This window comes from Ischnura elegans, chromosome 4 (genome assembly GCF_921293095.1).
Source record: "Ischnura elegans chromosome 4, ioIscEleg1.1, whole genome shotgun sequence".
Lineage (NCBI taxonomy): Eukaryota > Metazoa > Arthropoda > Insecta > Odonata > Coenagrionidae > Ischnura > Ischnura elegans.
In genome coordinates, this window is record NC_060249.1 from 135,632,698 (window position 1) to 135,644,059 (window position 11,362).

Here is an 11,362-nt window from a genome sequence, read left to right on the forward strand (position 1 = left end):
TCGTTTTTGAAAGCACACCAGCTGGAGACCAGCTCTCGGACCATACCTTGGATTCGTCAGTCAAATAACGCCTCACTCTTACAAGCGTCTGGACATCCGACCAGTAGAACTCCTCCATAATTATCTCGGCATGTTGAATCCAGCGTTGAGCATCGTCAATGTCTGGGCGGAAAAGGGGCAGGTCAATCTGGTCTATGGCTCCTTGGCTGCTCTTCACCTTCTTCAGCACATCGAGGAGTATCTCCTCCATTCCGTCAGCAGCTAGAAAAAATATTTCTTCCCAGCGTCGGCGTCGTCTTGAGCGCAGAGAAGAATCCCACTTCTGATGTTAGATCTTTTGAAAATGACATGAGACTCTCGGCTTTACACATTTATTTGCACAGGTACAACACGACCATGCGTGTGCTCAGGCCAGGGCTCGCATCCAATATGCCGCCTCCGGACAGGCTTGGACTAGGGATGGGCAAAAATAACCGGTTTTATTTATAACCGGTTTTTTCAAAAGGTTAACCGAGTAAAAACCGGTTATTTTTCGACGCCGGTTAACCTGAGTACTCGGTTTTTTTTGGCATAACGGAAAAATAACCTAAGAAAAATAATTTGACCCCTGATTCCCGCACTCTCTCGCGAACCGTTGGAACTACCAGCACTTTTGCCGCTGCCACTGGATAAGGTTTTCCTGCGCCTCTACCGGCCACAGAGAACATTAAAACCGGTATTTTTTGATGCAAAAAAAACCTAGTGGCCGGTTAAAACCTAGGCCACGAGTACTCGTTGGCATAACCGATGGCAGGCGGGAGAGAAAAAACCGGATGAGGGAGTACTCGTTGGGGAAACCTATCGCTGTGGGAAGGTTTTTATCAATGGAAAAACCTAGTGGCCGGTTAAAACCTAGGCCACGAGTACTCGTTGGCATAACCGGTGGCAGGCGGGAGAGAAAAAACCGGATGAGGGAGTACTCGTTGGGGAAACCTATCGCTGTGGGAAGGTTTTCATCAATGGAAAAACCTAGTGGCCGGTTAAAACCTATGCGACGAGTACTCGTTGGCATAACCGATGGCAGGCGGTTATGGCAGGTCACAGGTATAGGTTTTTTCAGTGCATATCAACTAGTAAAAACTGTAACGAGTACTTGGTTATTCTACGGTTATTGCAAAATAACCCGAGGAAAATAACCAAGGCGTTGGAGTAGCTATTGCGGAAGTTAAATGGATATGAAGTACATGAAATATTATATTAGTTTGCGAAAGCATGCCTGCCATGTGACCAAATTCAATAATACAAATATGAATATTGAAAATTCAGGGGGGAGCCGGTACCCCCTTAGCTGTTTATACAATCAGGATCGAAAGGGTCGTAGTTCCCCAAAAAATTTCGGGGGGGGTTGTTATGGACCCCCTAGCTTTTAATAAACTTATTTATATTCAAGCACAGTGAAGGTTAGGGGGTTCTGTCCCCCCCGGGAGGACCGTAGTCTCGTTAGAAAATCTGGGGGGTTAGACCCCCTTAGATCTCTGTTATAATTTTAGTTATGTTAAAGAATGTCTGCGACATCGGAGTGGCTAGGGAGGCTCAGGGGACGCGGCCGCCTATGAAAATTCTGGGGGGGTATGGTGACCCCCCTAATTTTTTATGTAGATTTTGTTACTTTCAAGCACGGCTGTATCTGGAGGCGTCCTGGCCCCACAGAAGGGGTCGTATTCCCCCTTAAAATTTCGGGGGGGGGGGGGGGTTATGGCCCCCCTGACTTTTTCGTTTTAGACTCCGCTACATTCAAGCACTGTCATATTTAGGAGGCCCGGCCCCCCCTGGAGTACCGTAGTACCGCTAGAAAATCTGGGGGGCGGGACCCCCTTAGCTCTCTGTTATAAATTTAGTTATGCTATATATCTATGCTATACATAAAGCATGTCTGCGACATCGGAGTAGCTAGGGAGTCTCAGGGGACCCGGCCGCCTATAAAAATTCTGGGGGGGGGGGTCCCGCCACCCATATTTTATAGCGGGATTACGGTCTTCCAGGGGGGGCCGGACCTCCTAAATATGACAGTGCTTGAATGTAACTGAGTCAAAAACGAAAAAGTTAGGGGGGCCATAACCCCCTCTCCCCCCGAAAATTTATGGGGGACTACGACCCCTTCTGTGGGGCCAGGACGCCCCCAGATACAGCCGTGCTTGAAAGTAACAAAATCTACATAAAAAACTAGGGGGGTCATCATACCCCCCCAGAATTTTTATAGGCGTCCGGGTCCCCTGAGACTCCCTAGCCACTCCAATGTCGCAGCCATTCTTTAACATAACTAAATTTATAACAGAGATCTAAGGGTGTCTAACCCCCCAGATTTTCTAACGAGACTACGGTCCACCCGGGGGGGACAGAACCCCCTAACCATGAGTGTGTTTGAATGTAACTAAGTTTATTAAAAGCTAGGGGGTCCATAACAACCCCCCCCCCCCGAAATTTTATGGGGAACTACGACCCTTTCGATCGTGATTGTATAAACAGCTAAGGGGGTACCGGCTCCCCCCCGAATTTTCAATATTCATATTTGTATTATTGAATTTGGTCACATGGCAGGCATGCTTTCACAAACATAATAATATAATTCATGTACATCATATCCATATCTACTCCAACGCCTTGGTTATTTTCCTCAGGTTATTTTGCAATAACCGGAGAATAACCAAGTACTCGTTACAGTTTTTACTAGTTGAGATGCATTGAAAAAACCTATACCTGTAACCTGCCATAACCGCCTGCCATCGGTTATGCCAACGAGTACTCGTCGCTTAGGTTTTAACCGGCCACTAGGTTTTTCCATTGATAAAAACCTTCCCACAGCGATAGGTTTCCCCAACGAGTACTCCCTCATCCGGTTTTTTCTCTCCCGCCTGCCATCGGTTATGCCAACGAGTACTCGTGGCCTAGGTTTTAACCGGCCACTAGGTTTTTCTATTGCATCAAAAAATACCGGTTTTAATGTTCTCTGTGGCCGGTAGAGGCGCAGGAAAACCTCATACAGTGGCAGCGGCAAAAGTGCTGGTAGTTCCAACGGTTCGCGAGAGAGTGCGGGAATCAAAAGAGTTTATTTTTCTCGGGCTATTTTTCGGTTATGGCAAAAATAATTTAATTCTCAGGTAAATGGCATCGAAAAACAACCGATTTTTAATTTGCTTATCTAATAAAAAAACAAGCAAGACTCTACGATGAACTATACCACGAAGAAGGAAGACGAAGTTCAAAAATGCGGTAGGCTTTTTTAAGACTAGAAGGTATGCAACACGCAATGCTTTAGGTTATATAACCTGAATATAACCGGTTTTTTTCGTCCGGTTATTATACTCAGGTATTCTTATCGCTCAAAATAACCGGTTAACCTAACACCGGTTTTTTTCTCATAACCGCCCATCCCTAGCTTGGACAGGCTTCGCTTCGTCATCCGTCTCCTTCCCCTCCATTCCCCTAGCGCGCCCTAGCGGCGCTCCCTCCGCCACATCCGTCGTCAGCCCGATGCGACGGAGTATCCCTCCGCCGTGATATCAGTGAGAATTCGAACGCTGCTAACAATATAGTCCATCTTGTTGGCACCAGTGTAAGAACTTACGACTGCTTTTCCCAGTTTGATTCTTCACATTTTTTTTTGAGATCATCTATCATTGCATTGAAATCAGAACAATTATCAAATTTAAAAACTCTGTTTTAATTATGAAAACTATGCCCTGGTACATCAAAGCATGTGCTCACTCTTTCTTCCAGGAGTGAATTGACTACTTGACAAGAGTGAATTTTGTTCCTGCTATAACTTCATCTGTTAGTCTGACTCAAATTTGAAATTTTGATTGGTGAACAGCTAAGACTTTCAAAACTTGTATTAACATGCTTCAATGTATCTTCATGCTTGATACAATGAGGTGGGCAGAATGCATCTTCAACCTGAATGTCCTCAAAACTTGAAACCAAAGCTAAACATCAAGGGTATAACTTTTGACCAGGTTTAACAGATTTTCCGCTGTGCATTTCAATTTTTCTTGCTGTCTGCACACTAATTTCCCATAAGCTTTTTCTGAGTGGTCTAGAATGTGCCCCAAATGGAATGCAGCATCATTGTAAGAATGCATATTTTTCCAAATATACACACTTGTGGAGGAGACAAATCTAAAAATCTGGTGAGACCGTTCCTGCAGAGGAGATATGACGAAACCCCCTTCTCCATACTAAGTTACCTTTCAACTCCAATCGAAGATCATTTATGTAGCACAATCCTTGTTCTTGAGTTTAAGTGGTCTAGTGACATTTGTCTTCCAAAAGTTTTCAAGTAAAGCAGATATCAAAACCCTCCATTACATATCACATGGAAATTCAAACTAAAAAGTTCCACAACCTCCAGGGATGTCCAAATTCATAAAATTAGTAGTTGACACACCAGAACTCTAATCTTCAATTTCAAACACTCATGGTCTAAATGATATCTACTCTGTGTTGAGAGCTAAAGCATAGCAACATGAAACTTGGGATTCCAATGAGAGTAATTAACATATTGAAAGTGCTCAAACTCAAAAGCAGACTTGAACTACAAGTGTCTAAACGTCTCCACTTCCCATATATTTTCATCATGCACCTGGCTATTATGTCGGTGCTGTGTATGAAAACAGATGGTACATTGGCTGTGTTGTTCAAACAGTTGAGGATGGTGAAATTCTTGTGAATTTCATGACACCAGATGGTAAGGCTAGGTCAAACATTTTGCCAAAACATTTGGATTAGTGCTGGATAATGTTGACTGATGTGTTAATGCATCTACCAGAGCGTAAGACCATCACAGGAAGGCAGTGTACCTTGCCAGATTCCACAGTCACTGCAATTGAGAAGGCCTGGGATGCTTACCTTCAGGCTTAAGAGGTCAGAGGTATGTACTTATCCTTCAAATAGGTACATATTCAACCAGTTTTTGCCTAATTGCAAATATCTAGTAAATCCATATATTTGCTAAAATGTTTCCATTTTATACTATTTGGAAATTAAAAATAGATTACCAGCTAAATTTAAAGAATGGTAGGGGTTTACAGGAACTTTGATACTCAAATATACAACTCTCCTTTTGGGGGATGCCCTGAAACATAAGTGCTGTAGCCCGCCGTTTTACAACCATCATTAAAATAAATCATAGAAGCACTATCCATCATGGAAGCAACTTCAGGTTTAATTTTACTGAAAGAGAGAGTATAGTGCAAGTTATATTAAAAAACTCAGTCACCTAATTGGTGTCCCTTTTTTGTTATTAGAAGTTGAAAAAGTGGCATTTTTCAACAAAAAACATTAGCGGAACGATGATTTTCATAAGATTTATTAACAAATAAATCCAAAATTGCACAAAACCTCACTCTTTATTAAAGTTGGTGGTCTTTACCATGCTTACAGAGATTTTTATGGCTTTCATTTGACATATGTGATTTTTACAAGTATTTGAAAATGTCACTTTTTTGACGAAATTTGTCAAAAGTGCAATTTTTGAACATTTATAGAAAATAAAGTTTTCAAGAGAAAATCGTTTTGATAGGATTTTTGAAAACTATAGCAGCATGTTTATAGCCTCTAAAATTTTTACTAGCTTCACTCATTTTGTTTAGGTTGTACAGGTGCACAAATATGGTAGTTTTGAATAATTTGACTGGTGTGCAGAATTTGTGTGTGCCTCATTGACTTCAAACACTCATATCTTGGAAAATACTTGCAATGGGTCTTTAATATTTTGGATTTTTCTTAACTAAGGTTGAAACTAACAACAGGGAAAAAATTATCAAAATCTGAGATGGTGGGCGTGGGACCCTGGTTGAGTTGACATGGAATGACCCTATAAGTTATACTACTAATATGGCGGCTGAATAACTTGGCGTTAAAAAGGCACCGATCCACAGTGGGCGGAATGCCCAATCTAGGCGGAAAAAATTTTTTTTTTCTAAATTTGGGCAAAATATGAACTATCTCCATATTTTTGTTAATTTATTAGTGAAAATTATTAGCCAATGATATTTTTAAGTATAAATTCGCTTTAAACTCAATTTTAGCCATTCAATGCCATTTAACGGTAGTTAGGGTCTAGTCCTAAACTAGCGGTTTGACAATGGTAACCTTGCATGTACATTCGATAATGGTACTTCCTTTTACTTGCCCAGGAATTGTGATTGTCTCCAAAACTATATCTTCCAAATCGTAGAAAATATTGGCACTTTTGTTTGCGGGGGGAGGCGGTTTATGGCAGTACATGCGACAGCGTACTTGCGGCTAACAAAGAAACCGTGATCACCCGCCTCCACGAATTCGATTCCGCACAAATTTTGTTGATTTTGACTGAGGCAGAAGTAAAAATGTAGAAAAGAGATATAAATGATTTTATTGTATACGATCAGGTATTCAAATCATTCCTCAAGACAAAACAAAAACAAATATGAGCAGAGCAAGGCTACAAACATTCAAATGAATAAAATATCTATTTCATTAATTCACTCAGTACAAGCGAAGAAGAGCAAAATAATAGTTTTATACAAATGGTAAAGGTAGCTAAAAGTTTAATTAATATTAATATACGAGTCAAAATTAATATACGAGTCAAAAAAATGCATCTAATTTTCCCTGCGGCAAAATTATAATATTCACAATAATATTATCATATTATTAGTCACTCTCTGACGTTTCGATTTCACTGCTATAATGTACCTCACTTTCTCCTGGTTTCATATGGCTCTTTTAATAATTACAAAACTTCAGCAGAAATAACATTACTTTTCTTTGTACTTTGTTGACGCTTGGATGAAATGAGAGGATCTGAATAAATTAGCAACCTAATGAAGGCATCCTCAATATTTGCGGAACGAGAAATCTTCATAGCATGCCTACTCCTAATTTTTTAACATCCTTTTCTCTTGCCTCCTGTGCCTCTTCTGACAACTGTCCAATAGGAAGAATGGCTGATTCTATTATGGAAGCATCATGTATTACTTTTATTGGCCGGCAGACGACGTTTGACAGGCCAGTGGACGACGGTTGTGGATTTTTCCACTGTATCGTTCAATTCCCCACTAGTCCCTGCATTTCATATAATTCTAGAGGTACGAGAGAGATGACAAACATAGATGAATCATTCTGAGCACCCTCGTTAAGTTTCATAGCGCTGTTTATATACGCTTTGACCACTGCTACCGTCACACTTCCATTTCAGTATTAAATGCATTCTCTCTCAATAGTGCACTGCATGAGAACATCCTTTTGCACTAGTACAATGCGTTCGATTGTGTGGTCCAAAAGAGCTAGTAATTTATTTCTGCACACCTTTCTGCTACTTTTAAAGTTTCCTTAGGAGGATAGCACTGCAATTTTGACTATTTTAACACATCATAGGACGGGTAAATGTTGCTTCATCTGTCATTCGCTCCTGTCCTGATTCTCGTGTACTGCGCCTTTGTCAATCCAGTTTCAATCAGAAGCGCTAGCGCCTCCTCTCCAGGTATTGTGTGGTATGGGGGCGAATTGTAGGCTTTCTTTAGTTTATTAGCCCTACTAAGTAGTTTGGGTAACTGCTCTCACCATAGCTGCGGCGTCTCGTTTCCCAGAAGAAAGGAGAGAATACTGGGCCGCGAACACGATTTCATCCTCTGTGCGCGACTTAATCAACGGCTGCACTCTCGTCCATTTCGCTCTATCCGTGCAGTGTTCGAACACTTTTCTAGGTCATCCCTTGGAAGTTGATGGCTTAGCTTCGGCACTAAAGTTAATTCTGAGACGTTTTTCTGTCTCTTTTTTGGGCAGGAGCAATGGGTTTTGAAGCCACGTATTATATTTTTTTTAAACGCCACTTTTTTTAAACGCCTGGCGTAATTGTTTAAAAAATTCCTAATAGCTACACTGTTACACTTCTTAGCATTAATTTCACTGTGACTCAACTCAAATTTCTTCATTAAATAATCTGGTAATGAGTCTTTTGTCTCGATTTTGTCGTGAAGTAGGCTACTCAGCTCTCCGTGCGTCACGACAGCGCTCTCCATGTCGCCAGAAAAAAACACAAAAACTATATTTCCGCACTTTTCCGCACCAAATCCTTTCGGGGCCTGATTTTTAAATACATTCTCTAGACATTATTACTTAAATTAGCTTGACATCCCTAGAACATTTTTTTATAAGTCAAACCAAACATTTGGTATCACAAAAAATCAAGTATTTTTGAAATGTTTATTTCAAAAAACAGTAAAAAATTTGAAATGGCAAATGTAACACTAAATATCATGAAAAACGGTGGAACATACCTTAGAAATAGTAATCCAAATTCTACATATATGCCTTTTGGACTGGTCACCTTACTGCAAGCTCTTCACTTCACTGTCAAAACACAATTGAGCCTGGTCGTAAATTGGTCACCGTAGAAAGGGTGCCTTTAAATGGCCATAGCGGTGCTATTTTGCCGAGGGTAGTGACCTCAAGGGTGAAAAAGGGTGCTCCAACTATCCCAGGATGAGGCTAACGGCAAAAATTGTCCCAACTGTAAAGTCGGTTTTTGGACTTTTTTCCGCCTAGTTCCTGGATTCCGCCCACTGTGCGATCGTTGCGACTTTGGAAAGTCTCTCGTCGCCGAAGGACTGACAGAAGACATTCCGAAAATGGTCGAATTTTTCCACACGCACTGCTATTGGGAATGGAACTTTTTACGGGCAACGGAAAGGAGTAGCCATGGGTTCATTTTTATCGCCAATCATTGCAATGCCTACATTATTATGGAAAAACTCGAGGAAAAGGCCCTGCAGACATGTGAAACACCTCCAAAAATGTTCCTGAGTTAGGACGAGAATACCTTTGTCGTGTGGCCGCACGAAAAGTCCGAACTGACCAATTTCTTACGGCACCTGACCAACCTAAACACCTCCATCAACTTCACCATGCAGATCGCGGAAAACAAACAGTTACCCTTCCGGGATGTACTCTTCTCTAAGAAACAGAACGTAAATCTTGGCCTCTCTGTGTACCGTATGCCAATGATCACAGATCATTACCAGAATGTCATTAACTCCCACCATCACCCACAGCAGTAGATAGCCATCTTAAGCACTCTTTCCCAACGTGCTTTTTCGATTTGCAACGGAGACTCCATTGAGAACAAAAAATGCCACATCATCCACGCCTTCAGGAAAAATGACTTCTATGTCCATACTATTTATGACATTATCAAAATTAGGAAGAGACGATGCACAAACAATTGGCCCCAAAAAAAGAGGACCGTCGGGGAAACGGAGTGGTACATAGAAGAGAAGAATATCTCCAACTATGCCCTAATTCCCTATGTAGCTGGGACATCGGAAAAAACAGCAACAACTCTTGGGAAACATAATGTAGGGTGGCATGTTTCAACCGTGTTATGAAGACATCCATCCCCCAATGCAAGGCCAAGGATCGCATGCCAATGAATATCCAAAGTGGAGCATACAATTAAGTTGAGTGCTCTTGCGGTGACTCATACATATTGACCAAACATCAAGAGCCATATGATATACAGAATGCAAGAGCACACATGGCCGACCAAAAATAGACAATAGGGAAATTGAATACTTTTTAGAAACAGTATGCTGATATACTACAGTAAACACTTAGTACCGCAATATACTTTTTTCGCTTAAAATTCAGTTTATATACTAGAAAATGACTCCCAAAAGTCTCCCGAGTTTCGCGGGCTAAAAAATACCGCCCCCACTAATCTTTGGCTGTGACGTCATAGTTCAGTACGAGTCCAAGATCCAAGCCCAGTAACTGCAGATTTGGAAGAGCCACGTTGCGTTTAAAGGATAACATGGGTGAAATAAGGAAAAATTACAAGTGGTGCATTGTTCCTCTGTGCAATAATACCCCAGAAAAAATTTTCGTCTGCATTCCCACGGAGGAAATTAGAAGAAAAGCCTCGATGCATGCCGTCTGTCGGGATGAGCGATACGGAAAAATAAGAGTATAATAAACTGAATGATAAACCCGTGTGCTATGTGAGCGAAGATAACTTTAACATAAATAATATTTCCATATTTCATCGACTAAATAACTTGAAACTGAGATTTTTCGATAATTCGGCCGCCGCGGCGCGGCGTAGAATAAAAACTCAACTTCTCAACAAAAATCGAGATGGGTGTTTCTCGATGGTTACGATGGACTCAAATTATTTATGGCACTTGTTCAATTTCAGTTACGGAAGGACACTGAAAATTCCATGATGTTTAAAATCAAGGGAGAAAATATGAAAATATAGAGCAACGTTGATCCTCATGCATTCGAGTGCCAGCCAAGAAGACAGCGTTTTCTTCTACTCTCGGCGTCAAAATGATGAGCCGCTGTACTTTAGAAATTTATATTCTGGCTTCACTGCATTCTATAATGATGAACTATACGTCATTTTAAAGGAAATTTTATCCTTAATTCTCATTTATTTTATTACAAAAAAAATCGAAAATGTAGACACGGCCAGTGCAATAAATGACTCCGCGCACCGAAAAATTAGCCGTTTTGTCAACTTCATGAACTTTGCAACTCAACCTAGGGAAAACTACTACTTGTACAGCATTCATCTTCCACATTAATTTACTCTCATCAGTGCGGATTAATAAAATGGCTTTTTTGAATTTTAAAATTTTGAATCATAGCTTCAGTGAATGCAACGCGCAATAAGGGTGGAAAGAGTTCCGATTCTATCTTCGAATGAGCCATCGCAAGCGATTCTTGTCCTACTCATGAACCGTTTTGCTTGAAAGCTCTCGCAGAGGTTACGTAGAAGAAGTTCAGCCGTGGAATGTAAAAATAGCAAAATACGACTGGCACACAGTGTGACTCTTCCCAAGAGATTGAACAATCATCGGGGGAATCTCAGCGACAGGAATTTGAAAATGCATTTGGATCCGAAAATATCCGATCCGAAAGATCCGGCTCCGAAAATCAAGGATCCGATCCGAATCCAGATCCGATAAAAATCCTGGATCCGTCCATCCCTAGTACTTTCATAGGATTTTCTTGTTTATTTAGCATCTGGTAAGTCCCTATTCAGAATCAATAAGTAATCATCTAACGTGTTGCTGAAATTTACTTGGTTCTATTTTTACAAGTGTAAAATATTTCGGCCAAAACGCTCACTGTGTTCATCTCTAGCAGCACTGAGCCGCATCTCATTTTGAGCCGCAGGTACCATGCAACCAATTTCGACTTCAACAGTCCTCTTGCAAGATTTACCCGTTGTCCCGGAAATCAAGTTGCGTCCGAATGCGACCTCTTTTTTGACAGCCTCCATAAAATCCGCAGACGGGCCTCCATTCTCCTGGTTCCTTGACATGTCGTTCTCTTGTTC